General features: G+C 39.8%; 1 long non-coding RNA gene and 1 pseudogene across 1 annotated transcript; one reads left to right on the top strand and one right to left on the bottom strand.

Annotated features, from left to right (window-relative positions):
- The first annotated feature begins 3417 nt into the window (after positions 1–3417).
- Positions 3418–6158, top strand: LOC144462770 (uncharacterized). Its single transcript, XR_013490991.1, has 3 exons — positions 3418–3535; positions 3621–3775; positions 5326–6158. It is a non-coding gene; the product is annotated as an uncharacterized LOC144462770 (long non-coding RNA).
- Positions 6159–6719: 561 nt separating this feature from the next.
- Positions 6720–10834, bottom strand: LOC144462798 (uncharacterized; annotated as a pseudogene).
- Positions 10835–13431: the final 2597 nt, after the last annotated feature.

Raw genomic sequence — 13431 nt, 5'->3', positions numbered from 1 at the left:
CCGTTGGAGGTGCCAGAGAGCTCTGTTGCTGTTATGTTGTCATGTATGTTGTTGTTTCTAATAAACAGTCCCAAGCCTATTATTAGTGACCGGTCTATTGAACTAGTCACCAGTAGGCACATTAACCCCCTTCACACACAGCTCTCTGTTGCTGGCAGATGTTTGTTGTTAAATATATTTACAGCTATGCAGCTGCTGGCACTATATTCTGTCTGCACGTGAAGCAGCCTTACATTCACATTACTTTTATTTGTAGTTTAACATACCTGCACATTCTTACTACATTACTTAATATGTGTTTGACTTTTACTATTCATATATTTACTAGTCTATACTGCTCATACCTGGCCCATAGTGTATTCATATTTAGTCATATGCATTCATTATTTATACCACACTTACCCCACTGCCTATACTGGTAGAATCTTCTATATTGTAGTCATAGTTGAACCCTAACACTGATTATACTATAATCACAGTAAAGTTGAATGTTGTAACCGTGTTCTTGCAAAACTGTATGATATGTGACAGTATATAATCAGATCATTGCAGTCCTAATATGTAGTGTCTTAGTATCTCAAATTAAATAAACCATGTATGAAAGGAAGTGTGGGCGTTGGTTGTACGCGCAGCTCAGTGTGACGTAACTTCCGCTGCGCAAAGGATTGTGGGTCAGAATGGCCAAAGAAGCATGCTGACATGCATACTGCGAAATGTGACCGGATGTAGTAGAACATCCTGGTACTTTTGGCATACTGCATCTGACATACTATGTATTGGGACACACTAATTCTTTTTCTGGCATACTAAATAGTATGGTAGTATGGGTATTGGAACGCAGGGCAGGAGTTGCCCTCGGAACACCGGAAGTGTTATAAAAACAAACGAAAACACGGTTGGCAGATATGCAAATGGTAACGTTATGGAAGGAGAGCGAAAAAAACAGATAGCCTAGATAAACAATGAAACATTACATTAACAAGGATTTAGGATGGTACATAAACACACATGAAGTCATATCTATCTATCTATCTATCTATATATATATATACATATATATATATATATATATATATATAGAGAGAGAGAGAGAGAGAGAGAGATATTCTTTGTGTGTGGAATATATGCTGACAATAACCAATGAATGATCACGCCCAGAGCCGCCAATGTTAACAACATTTTGTAGAGAGGGGGATAAGTGCTGTCCCATTCCTATTTGTAGCATCCGGAGCCCTTTCAGACTCTCACACTCAATCACTTACAGCTGACGTCAGTTAAGTCAGTGAGGGTTCAGGGCTTGAGTCTTTAGGGGCCGGATTGGAATTGGGCCTTACTCTGAACGGCTATCCTGCTCCGGAGCAGGGTAAATTCAGGGTTGAATCTGATCCTATAAAAAGCACCACCCACTGGCCAATCAGCTGTTCGGAAAAAAATGACTCCGCTGACAGAAATGCAGCCCAGTCATGACGGGAAGTTTAAAGTCCGTGTAAAGTGAGAATAAATATGTCATCTGAGTTTGACATACCACAGAAAAAGTTGTTGTAAGCTACCCTGTCAAATTTGAACGATTAAAAAAATCGCCAAATGTATGAAATTAGGCTTCAAAGTTGTGTAAAAATCAGCCTCTGTCTCTGCTCTCAAACGCTGTGGGCGTGTCTGCCGAATGCGCGGAAACCCCGCCCCCTACCACGTGTCACCTGTCAATCAAAGTCACCACCACTACCAGGAAAATGGATGCATCTCCGAACTTTCTTCTCCAACCGCAGCCTTACATGTTTGAGCCACCAGAGCCAGAATGCAGCTCTGAGCCAGAGGACACTAACCCCCTTGAGAGTGGACCTCGGTCCTCTCAGTCTGCAACAGAGTGGTAATTTTATTTCTCCCCATTATAATTAGCAATGTGTGTAACTGTCTATTATAACCCAACGATAGCTTAATTAAGCTAGGCTATGGAATTTAATTTAATTTAGTTTATTTGATAGGGACAATGCTGGTTAACATAGTAACACTTCCACTCGTTACAAACAAGTCAATGTGACTGATGTTCTGCATACAGAGATTATAGCTAATGCTAGTTTCCAACTCCCGTCCCTAGTTAGGCTTTTAGTAAAAGAAAAAAGATAAGAAAAAAGACATCAAAATTACATACCAATACAATAAAATGTACAGTACGTCTGAAATCATACCAAGTCATGACCCATTAAAAGTGCATGCAGCTCTGATTTTGTTTCAGCCAGACTTTAACATTTTTATTAAAAATCCTGATGTCTCGGGTTAGTTTTATTGCGGTCGGTAGTGAGTTCCACATCTGGGGGCCCTTTATAGAGAAGGCTGATTGCCCAAAGGAGGTCTTACGGCGCAAGATTTTACAGTTACCACTTGCTGTACCCCTGGTGATCCTATCACTATTTTGTCTGCTAAAAAGACTGCACAGAACATCTGGTGCCGAGTTCTGCAAACACTTAAAAACCAGTTTAACAGAGGAACATTTTAGGAAATTACCAAAACTAAGCAAATTGTACTGCTTCAAAATGTGACAGTGATGCCACCTTATAGGTTTCTTGGCCATTATTTTTAAGGTTTGATTATACAGAGATGCAATTAACTTAATTGTAGTTGGAGAGGCCTGACTCCACACTGTAACACAATACGAGATATGAGAAAAAATCATGGCATGCATATAAAGCTGTGCCGCTTTGATTGGTATATGATGTCTAATTAGTTTGAAGCAATTTAAATTGTTTTTTATTGTTTTTGATATCTTTTTGACATGTTTGTCAAATCTGAGTCTGGAATCCAGAACTACACCCAAATATTTAAAATCCTTTACCATCTCAATTTCCTCTCCCTGCAATGTTATGCAAACTTTTTCTGATTGTGGTATGTTTTTGATGGAGAAGCACATGGAAACTGTCTTTTTCTTATTTAGGGTGAGCTTGTTATCATAAAGCCAATGACATACCCTGCTCAAAAATGAAGATAATATCTCCGCTGCCTCACCTGATGTCTTAGCTGACGCGTATATGACTGTGTCGTCTGCATAAAGCTGACAACCAGCTGACAACCAGCTCCCAGACAGCTTTCAGACAGGTCGTTAATGTAAAGACGGAATAAAACGTCTTCTGTCACTTTAGCACACTGTGCTTAGCTTAGCTTAGCCTAGCCTCTACAGCCAAGCATCAATCTAGCAGGCATCATCATTTTTGGCATGTTAATGAATATGAGGCCCCACCATCATCAATATTAGACTAAAGTAAAAATTTAGCTCATGTATTATTAGGCCTACACATACCTGCAGGTCTTTAAACTTTTTATGAGGATTGCTTACTGTCATGGCAACACACAACCTTAGTATCAGACTATCCTGTAATCTGCTCAGATAACTGTATGATTGTTCGTAACACAGAATTCACATCTATTAAAATTCAGCTTAGTCACATTGTGAATGATACTGTCCTTACACAGGTGCACCTGTGAAGAATGCATTACGATGCCCACGGAGGAGCAGAATGTTTGCTGCAAAGAATTGAATGCAGTAAGTCAATAACACATATGAATACACAACCAGTAGAGTACTGGATATCTAGCACTAAGACAGCACATATCACATATGCCAACAGGTTCAGAATAGATGTGGAGAGCTGCCCGAGGAGCCGAGGTGCATGACCCTTCATCCAGGCCTTGAACCCGTGTGCCTGAACCCCTACTCCCTTCAGAATGCACTGAATGTGTACCAGGCAGACCATGGGCCTCTGGACATAAAGGAAAGAGCTGCGTAAGTTAGACAATAAAATATATTTTATTGACTTTAAATGTGTAGAAATCACATTTGCATTGATCAAATGGCAGACCTTTCAAATGCAAAGTTTTAGGACTCTAGTGCTAAGTTGCACAAGTTATGCTTTCATTAGTGATGTTGATTAATGTACTCCACTGGGAAATATAAGTATGTATATTTTATGTATATAAAATGTAAGTATGGCACTATAATAAAAATGTGGAATGAGGATCAATGTAGACTAATATAAGTTTCTGTTATATACAGACCATGTCTATTATGTGATATTACACTTAAAATAAACCAGCTCTATGATAATAATGCACAGATTGCTTTCATGTGGTGCTTTTATATATAACATCGGACAGCGATCTGGAATGTAATAAAACAGATGTTTTAATAAAGACTGGTAGAAACAGGCATGTTTCAACACTAAACCATCATACGTGAGTACACTCCTCCCATTTCTGCAAATATTTCGTTATATCTTTTCATGGGACAACACTATAGTAATGACACTTTGATATAACTTAAAATTCATGTTTCCCTAAATGAACCGAGCTCCCCAGAGCTTTTTTTAGAGCTGTTTTAGGGAAACATGAATTCCAAGCAGAGCATGATCGCCCCTCTTTGGAAACTGAGCCGCAATGCAGTTTTCCAACATGATAATACCCCAAAACACACCTAGTAGATGACAACTGCCTTGCTGAGGAAGCTGAAGGTGAAGGTGATGGACTGGCAAGTATGTATCCAGCCCTAAAATCACCTGTGGGCCATCCTCAAGCTGAAGGTGGGGTAGCGCAAGGTGTCTTCACATCCATCTGCTCCATGATGTCATCATGGAGGAGTGGGAGAGGATTCCTGAAGCAACCTGTGAGCTCTGGGGAATTCCATGCCCAAAAGGGTTAAGGCAGTGCTAGATAATAATGGTTGGCACACAAAATATTGACACTTTAGGCACAATTTGGACATGTTCACTGTGGGGTGTACTCACTTATATTGTCAGCTGTTTAGATGTTGTTGGCTGTGTTTTGAGTAATTTTCAGAGGAAGGTAAATCTATACTACTACACAAGCTGTACACTGACTACTTTAAGTTATATCAAAGTGTCATTTCTATAGTGTTGTCCCATGAAAAAATGGGAGGGGTGTACTCACTTATGTGAGATACTGTATATGATGGTGAAAAAGATCAATAAGGAAATTTATCTGAACACAAACAATAACCTGTAATTATAGGTCAGTACTTGAGACATCCTGTTATGATGGTCCCCTCTTCTACCCATTGTTTGTACAGTGCTTTTTTATCAATGTCACCAGAAACCAATGGATGATAAGTCACTTGGACAATTACATGAAATTTTAAAGAGTAAAAAACTATCCATTTCATCACACATCCATACAGGCTACATGATGACACATGCTGCAGGTTGATGAATCAGAATGTCATCTTCTGGGATCCTGTTCTGTAAGACATTATAAAAAATGGAGAGAAAATTAAGACATGTAGAATTCTCATGTGGCTTTACTTTTTCTTTTTCATCACAGCCGTGCTAGATACCTGGCCTATCGAAGTTTTGTGTCCTGGTGCTGGGGATACCTGGGCAAAAATAACCGTGTGGTCATACCCTCCTGTGTTGTGCGCCGCATTCATGAAGAGTACCCTGATGAAGATGGGGAATACACAGGTTTCAAACCACCAATATAAATATAAAACAATAATAAATAAATATCATATTGTATTGTGTGCTTGATATTTCATGAAAGCATTGAACAATTATTTTTTTTAGTAATGATATGTTTGTAAGTGTGTCATAGCTGACTACAATTGAGGCTAGTGGGGCTGTAGTGCAGGAATGGGCTGGAGCAGGAAGAGGTTTAACAAAGCCCAAACAAGTAATTATATAATAAACAATAGGAAAGAGTCATCATAAGAGTCATCATAACATGAACCCATGACCCACACTAACCCTAATGGGTAATGATCCGACCCTCTTCTCTATCAGTAACTGCCACATCTGCTGCACAGTCCGATGGTGGGCCACCTGGTGCTGGAGCTGCTCCCACCCCACCTGGACAGCTGATCCTGGACACATGTCTGGCAATTGCATCTGCCTTCTCAGGCCGCTCATACTGTGAGCACAGGAATCCAGGAACAGCCACTGCTCTCAGCTCAGCTGCAAAGGTCCCAGGTTCATGGATGACCTTGTTAAAGAGGAGGTCCATAAGCTCTGAGACATATTCTAAAACACAGAAGACAGCACAAAGCATTTATAGTTCGTTAATTCATGTGGGCTCAACTGTTGACAATCTATTACCAAAGTAACTGCAATTACATTTTTTTTACTTTGAATTCTTGTTTACAATTTTGACATGCTGGCAAATGTAGTCCAACACCATGTCATTCAGGTGGTGCATAAATCTCGTAGTAGTAGTAGTATGTTTTGAATCGTTCACAGATGAAACAGACAATTGATAATTAACTAACCAGTAGCGTATTTGGTTTTCACCATGGACACAACATGTCCCCCTCTCTTGGCCTTTGGAAATTTGATTTGGAACCAGAGTTCTCCTGCTGCAGTCCTTGCTTGTGAACGCCCAGAATTTTCATTGAAATGAAACGCAGCCAGGTAAAGCCTGAAATGAGAAGCATTTGGATGGGATTATTTAATTCAAATAGTTACTAAAGGGTTGAAAACTAAAATTTTACAATGTTTGTACCATAAGTCCTATGTAAAGCAGACTTCTGAATACAAATTTCTATGTGTAATAGTACCACTCTAGAGCACAGTTAATACAAAATAAAGGAGAGACCAGGGCTGCACTCCAGTATTACATTTTTATATTGCCACAGAAACAAATACCCAGCGTCAATGGTCTAGTTGTGAGCACATGTTGAGTGTTATGTACTGCATAATATTGACAATATGAGTATATACAATTTACCTGCAGAGCATCCCTAAGTAGGAGAATGCCACATTTTTTGGTGCAAACCGCAGAATGAGACTGTGGAATCCCTCCAAAGTCGACGTCTGATACAGAGGACTCAGCTTTTTAACATCACCAAGGATGCGCTTGTTGAACAGGATTTTCTCAATCTTGTAGGTGGCCTTTGTCGCTAGAGCTGGAAAGATAATATTAAATAAATAATAGCTTAAGAGTGCATAGCAGCTGAAAGTATAATATGTAAATCTAATGAACTGCTTTAACATAGTGCCATACCCGGATTCAGCCACTTGTTTTTATCAGTGGAAGGTGGGTGGAGACACTTGGGGAACAGTGGATTTTCGTGGACATGGACATCCTGGATGTAGTTTAGAAGGGATGTCCATTTTGCCACCGTTTCCTCTCCACTGGATGAACTGGATGCTGACCAGTAGAGGTGATTTGACACACTCTTTTGCCATTGTTGGATCTTCTTGCAGTCCTTTTCTTTTGCAAGTGCATCCATTTTCTTGTTAAGTGCTGAGAACAGTTTGAAAAGATGAGATGCGATATTAACGTTGCACAGTATTAGCTTTGCTAAATTTATTTCTATAGACGATATTTTTTAAATGATCTTACCTTTACATAAATGCCAAACATCACAGAATTGCTGAATTTCTGGTTTATGCTCCCGGAGAAATTTTTGAACTTGTGTGTGTCGGTCCGTCACCAATGAGGTGACTTTGACACCAGCACTTTCAAGGAATCCAAGACTCCGGATCAGCCCCTCTTTCTCCATCCGTACACTGCCTCCAACTTCATTGCTCTGTGGATCAAAGGTCAGCGTGCACTAGAGTTGCCTCCGATAATGCCTCCGATACTGCCTAAAATGCGGCATCAGGCATCGTCGAGTACACCCTGTGACCAATCCAATACCACGTCATTACGCATACGTACGCTATCGTTTGAACATCACGATATGCGCATGTGCGATAGTCACATAGCAGGACATGCGATGTTTTCTCTTTTTTTTAGAACATGTAAACTTTTGTTTTGCTTCAGAAAAGCAGCTCTGAAGCTGCGCTCGTTGCTCCGCTCTGCTCGCCTCTCTCTGTCTCCCTGAGCACGCAGCAGCCCCTCCCCTCTCATGCACGCGCTGCAGTCACACACTGAAAATGAGCGACATGCAGGAGGGAGAAACGGTAAAGGAGGATTTATGCCTGGTTCACACTACACGACTTTTCTGCCCGTTCTGAAAGTCACTATGTCACATTACACGGTTGTGGAGTCATAAAATCGTGCCGTGACTTGGCCGACAGACATGACAAACTACACGATGGTACTCACCAATTATCCCCGGTTGTCTTTCACGACATGTGTGATGTCATCGGGTTATTCTTGTCCTATTTTTATTACTTTTACTATTATTTGAGTCACTGTGTGTGTTCATGTGCCAGCCGACATGTTGTTGTAGTCACCTAAAAGTGTCAGCAGATGGCAGGAGCTACATTTGAAGCGCCATACGTAAACTGTCAAGTTACTGTATCTTCCACAGGAAGTTCTGACAAATGTTTCAGAATAAAAGCCTGTTTAGAAAATGGAGGGATTCTCTCAGCCAAGGTTATAAGGGGCTTTTAATCTGAAACGAGTTCAGGAAGTGTTGAGTTTGAAATAACGGCGTCATGCATTAACTTTATCAAGGCAATGGGAGTGGATAAATAGTAAATACATAAACACACAAAGGAATTAATAAATAACGTACCGTCTATAATGTAGTCTGTTTCAAATGAAGCTGGTAGCCTCTGCAGTTGTGGTGAGTTAAAGCCCCTCCACTATTTTTTAATTTTCTTACTTTAAGTCATCTGGTGGAAATTCTTGTATTTTTTAATATCGCAATATGGATTGCAAAAAAAGAAATATATATATATTGCGATGTCAGTTTTTTTCCAATATCGTGCAGCCCTACATTCTACTGTAGCCTTTAAAATGTCTTTTTTTACCAAATTGTGTGGCTGCACTTTAACCTGTGTCTTGATCTGTGTCAACACTGGATAATAATAAAAATAATAAAAAGTTTTGTGGCATTCATTCTACTATTATGTATTTATTTCTTAATATTTTACATAGAGTTTTAGGAGTTGAGACATACAACAATTCATTTAACACCACTCTACATGCCAGAAGTTTCCATCCAAATTGGCTCAAAGAGAATGTACCATATGGACAGTTCCAAAGAGTAAGGAGAATTTGTGACCAAGACGAGGTTTTTGAAAGTGAATCTAAAGAAATGATATCAAGGTTTGTGGAACGGGGTATAAAAACATCACTCTCCAAAAGGCCTACACTAGAGCTAAACACACTGATAGGTCATCACTACTGAAAAGAAAGACTAATAAACAGACAAAAGACAGACCAGTATTTGTCACTATGTACAGTACAGAGGCTGAACAAATTAAGCAAATCATAAGAAAGAATTGGGGTATCATTGAGAGTGATGATCTTCTGAGCCAGGTTTTTCCTGAACCACCTTTGCTAAGTTTTAGAAGATGCCCTACCCTGCGAGACAAACTGGTCCACAGCTACCTCAAACCAGATCTAGTGGTTGTTACAAATGCCACCACTGTAATCACTGTGCTAATGTAATGCAAACCAAAACATTTCAGGATGTTGTATCCCAAAAACAACTCACCATTAACCAATTTGTAAACTGTAAAACCTCATTTGTCATTTATAGATTGGTATGCCCTATGTGCAAAGTTTTCTAACTAAACGACGCTTACAAGACTGACTGGCTGAACACAAATATGCAATCCGCACAGGCAACATAAACTATCCCATGGCAAGACACTATATGGAACATCATAACAGTGACCCATCCACCTTACAGGCTTGTGGGATTGATCACATTCCACTGTCCTTGAGGAAAGGGGGTAGACTGAGACAGTTAAATCAGAGGGAAACCTTTTGGATTTATAAACTACAGGCCACTAAATATCCAGGCCTGAATGAGGATCTTGACTTTAGTGTGTTTATTTGATTGTCTGCTTTATGTTGTTTGAGTTTACTCTCTGCATGGTTTATTTTTTAACCTGACTGTAATGTGTTTTGCTTGTTGACCTTCTATATTCATGTTTGACCTTCTTGAGAAATGTATGATACTTATCTCTGACTGTGTTGTAAGGATGACATCTGCTGGATGCTTTTATGTAATGGCAATTGTCACCTGACCAGCACTCCTGCCAGGTGGAGGTTTCTGATAGGTGGACTTATGCTTTAAGAAACTCTGCTTCCTGTTGAGAACTGTTTGACTCCCTGATGAAGGCTTAATTGCAGAAACGCGTCAGAGTTTTTTTAAAGGGAAATGTTACCAAGCCATTAAAATAAAGGCTTTTTAACTTTGTTCAACTGAGAGTGCCTTGGAGTCTTCCTTGTTTTCTCAGTCTAAAGATTCCCTTCCAAAGAACACCTCAACAAAACTTGTCTTGAGTCCAGGAAGCGTTCCTAGACTGACATTTTGTGAATTCATATCCCATCCATTTTTATTTTACGCACAGGTATCGGACAGGTACTCGGTATCAGCAGATACCTAAGGTTCAGGGATCAGAATTGGTATCGGGAAGGAAAAAGTGGTATCGGTACACCTCTAGTGTGCACAAGACATTTGGTTGCTCAGATTAATATTTTTGGTTCAAAATATGTAGTATGTGCAGTCCCACAGCAAGTTCAACAATGTGGTACAAAAATCAAATTTGTCAGAACATTTTACTTCTTGCAGTGTTTTATACTAAAAAAAAAAAGTTTTTGGACACAACATGGTCCCTAGTAACATACAGTAGTTGTGCTGATACAATCAAGAGAGTATTTTTTTATAATATATTTACCTGTACAAGCTGGATATCAACTATTTTGTTTGAGCAAAGATCCACCATAGACTATGAGCCATACTTCGCACAGTGGCCTGGACTGTCAGCCCTCATATCACCACCAAGGGACACAGTGTCTCTTTCTTTCAGTCCTTCAAGCAGGTCAGTCTGATGTGATCGCCATTTATGTAGGACGGATGGCAGAATGAAGTGGCGCACATGATTTTGATGGGTCATCCTTGTGAAGGTTTTCACATGCATTGCACTGAGCACCTGAAAGTAACATTAGAGTGTTCATGTACGTAGTGTTCATGAGTGCATATTTCCCACTGCAGCACCATGGAGTACACTATGTCACAGAGTAAAATAAGATTTTACGTGGGAGCAGGTGGACAAAAAAGATGAAGCTGTTGGAGAAGGCACACTTTTTTAGATAAAGTCATTATATCTACTAACCTTATTAGTCTGCACAAATGATGAGCCTGTGTAATAGACAGCAGCTGACAATTGTAGATTCCCCGCAGGATAGCTGCCCAGAAGTGGCTGACTCCTCCATACTCTTCTGTAGAGGCAACTCTCATACAGGCACTTCTGAGTAACAGAGAGGAAGGTTCCTTTTTCAGCTGTGTCTATCTTGCATGCTCTTGAGCAGGTGGGACAGTTTTTAAACAGCTCAAGCAGGCAATCTTCATACACCAGGTACTTTGTGATGTCCTGTGGTGTCTTTGTTGGTGCTCTTTTGACAAACAAAAACCACAAGAACAATTAATATTTGTTACAAAGTTATTATTTATATTTTCATATATTATTTCTCACTTTCACAGTTAATTTACAAAAAAAGAAGCAAAGTTAACTTACTGGTCACTGATGGTGTCATCCAGTGATGATATGCTGGGGAGATAGCTGGAATCATCAGGATCTGCACTGACTGAGGTTACGTCAGATTCCTGAAGAGAGGGACATTCCAGGAGACAGCGTTTTGCTTGTGGGCCATCATCTCGACCAGCTCTGCGCTTCTGTGGTGTTGAAGAGCAGAGTGGGGGAAACTGGGATGTGTTGTTGCCCACAGCAACACTCCTTGTTGCCACTGTGGCTTGAGAGCCTGGAAAATATACACTGCATTATTTCATAAACCATCCATGACATTTTCTAGTTTTAATATTAATGATAACATGTGTAACTTGCTGCCTGTCTTCAATGACTAGGCTCTAGGTTCTTAAATCAGCATTAACAGCATGAGGTGTAGTCCATGAGTGTTTTCTTTCAACAAATATATTGTGCATACCTGTTATCTGTCCGTTAACATCATAGACATTTCAACACACCTGTAGTCTTTCTGTTGTACAGTGTTCTTTTGGACAGTTGGGTGGCCACTGTCCTTCTCCCCACATAGCAGTCTGTTTGACATCCAATTTCTCTTGTGGCCTTTTGCAGGTCATCACACTGGCATGCTGTATCTCTTGTGGTTGGCAGGGTCTGCTTTATGAAAACAGGTAAAAGTTGAAAATTGTTATCTATAAACTGAAGTTACCAAATCGTGGACTGCAAGCATTCAAAATACTCTTAAGTTGTTCCAGTAAAATTATGTGACAATTAATATTTGGGACCTATTTGAGGCAAATTTAATCAATCTCAGTATCAGAACATATTTATATTAATTATAGTAAGAAGCCACATTATTAACAATTAACAACAATGATACATACAACAACAGTAAATACAAATAAAAAAGAACAACCACTAATTAATCTGGTGGCGTTTCAATGGACTGCCTGGGTTATTGCAAATAATTTAGCAGCTAATATGCAGGAATATCAACTTTTTCCTGTGCACAGTGAACACAGCCTGCCCCCCCAGACAGCCTGGACAACCAGACTGTATCCACTGACTCTGTACCCTGCCTCATCGATCGAGGTGGTCACATGTAGATTCATTTATATAAGTAACCTTGCAAACCAGTGTTACACCGAAATCTGTGACCGTCGGAATCTGTGACCGCAGGCGGAGATGTTGCACATTGTCTGCGTGTGTGGCCATCAACAATGGCAATGGAAAGTAGATAGATGTTGTAAATTACTTTTATTATAACAACGTTTTGTGTGATAATGTATGCACTGTTTAATAAATGAGTAAACATCGACACAGGTGCTCTGTTATTGCCTCAATATTTGGACAGATGTATTTTCATTTCAAACTTCAACTGTAAAGAGCTAGATGCACAGCCATCAGAATATGTGACCTCACTGAATCTGCATAATAATGAGTTTAAACCTCAAAATAACTGTTTTCAATCCTTCTGTCACCCTCTCACATTAATATGGACATATACATTTGTATTTGGGATCATCACAGACATAGAAACACAGAGGTCACATATTCTGATGGCTGTACAGCGGTCACAGATTCCGACGGTCACAGATTTCGGTGCAACACCGGTAAGACAGGCGCAATATAAAACGGAATAATTTTGCCATTTTAAATTTTATTTATAGCACACGTGGCATATCCACTCTTACAGTCGGTAACGGATATTAGATATTGCCAGTGGGAAGATGTGGCCCCGTTTGAGAAGTCGGCATTACGGATAATTTGTGCACTTAGGCCTAATTATTTAGAAGTAGTGAATTTTCATTACAAGCACTATTAACATGAGGATGACGCTAAAATCAGCTTGCACGATGTAAATTCACATTAATGGGCTCACCACCTTCAACATGTCACCATTACTCTGGACTACTAATGACTAAATAAGTAACGTTATCAAAATAAAGTGCCGCTCATTGGTGTGCACATTACGTTACCGACAATATGGCGCTTGATGTTGGCGGGCCAAGCTGATGGAGTCTGGAGGTCAAGTCGGCATTAT

The sequence above is a fragment of the Epinephelus lanceolatus genome, chromosome 4 (genome assembly GCF_041903045.1).
Source record: "Epinephelus lanceolatus isolate andai-2023 chromosome 4, ASM4190304v1, whole genome shotgun sequence".
NCBI lineage: Eukaryota > Metazoa > Chordata > Actinopteri > Perciformes > Serranidae > Epinephelus > Epinephelus lanceolatus.
Note: the sequence above shows the minus strand (reverse complement) of the source record. Positions and strands in the feature narration are given on the sequence as shown.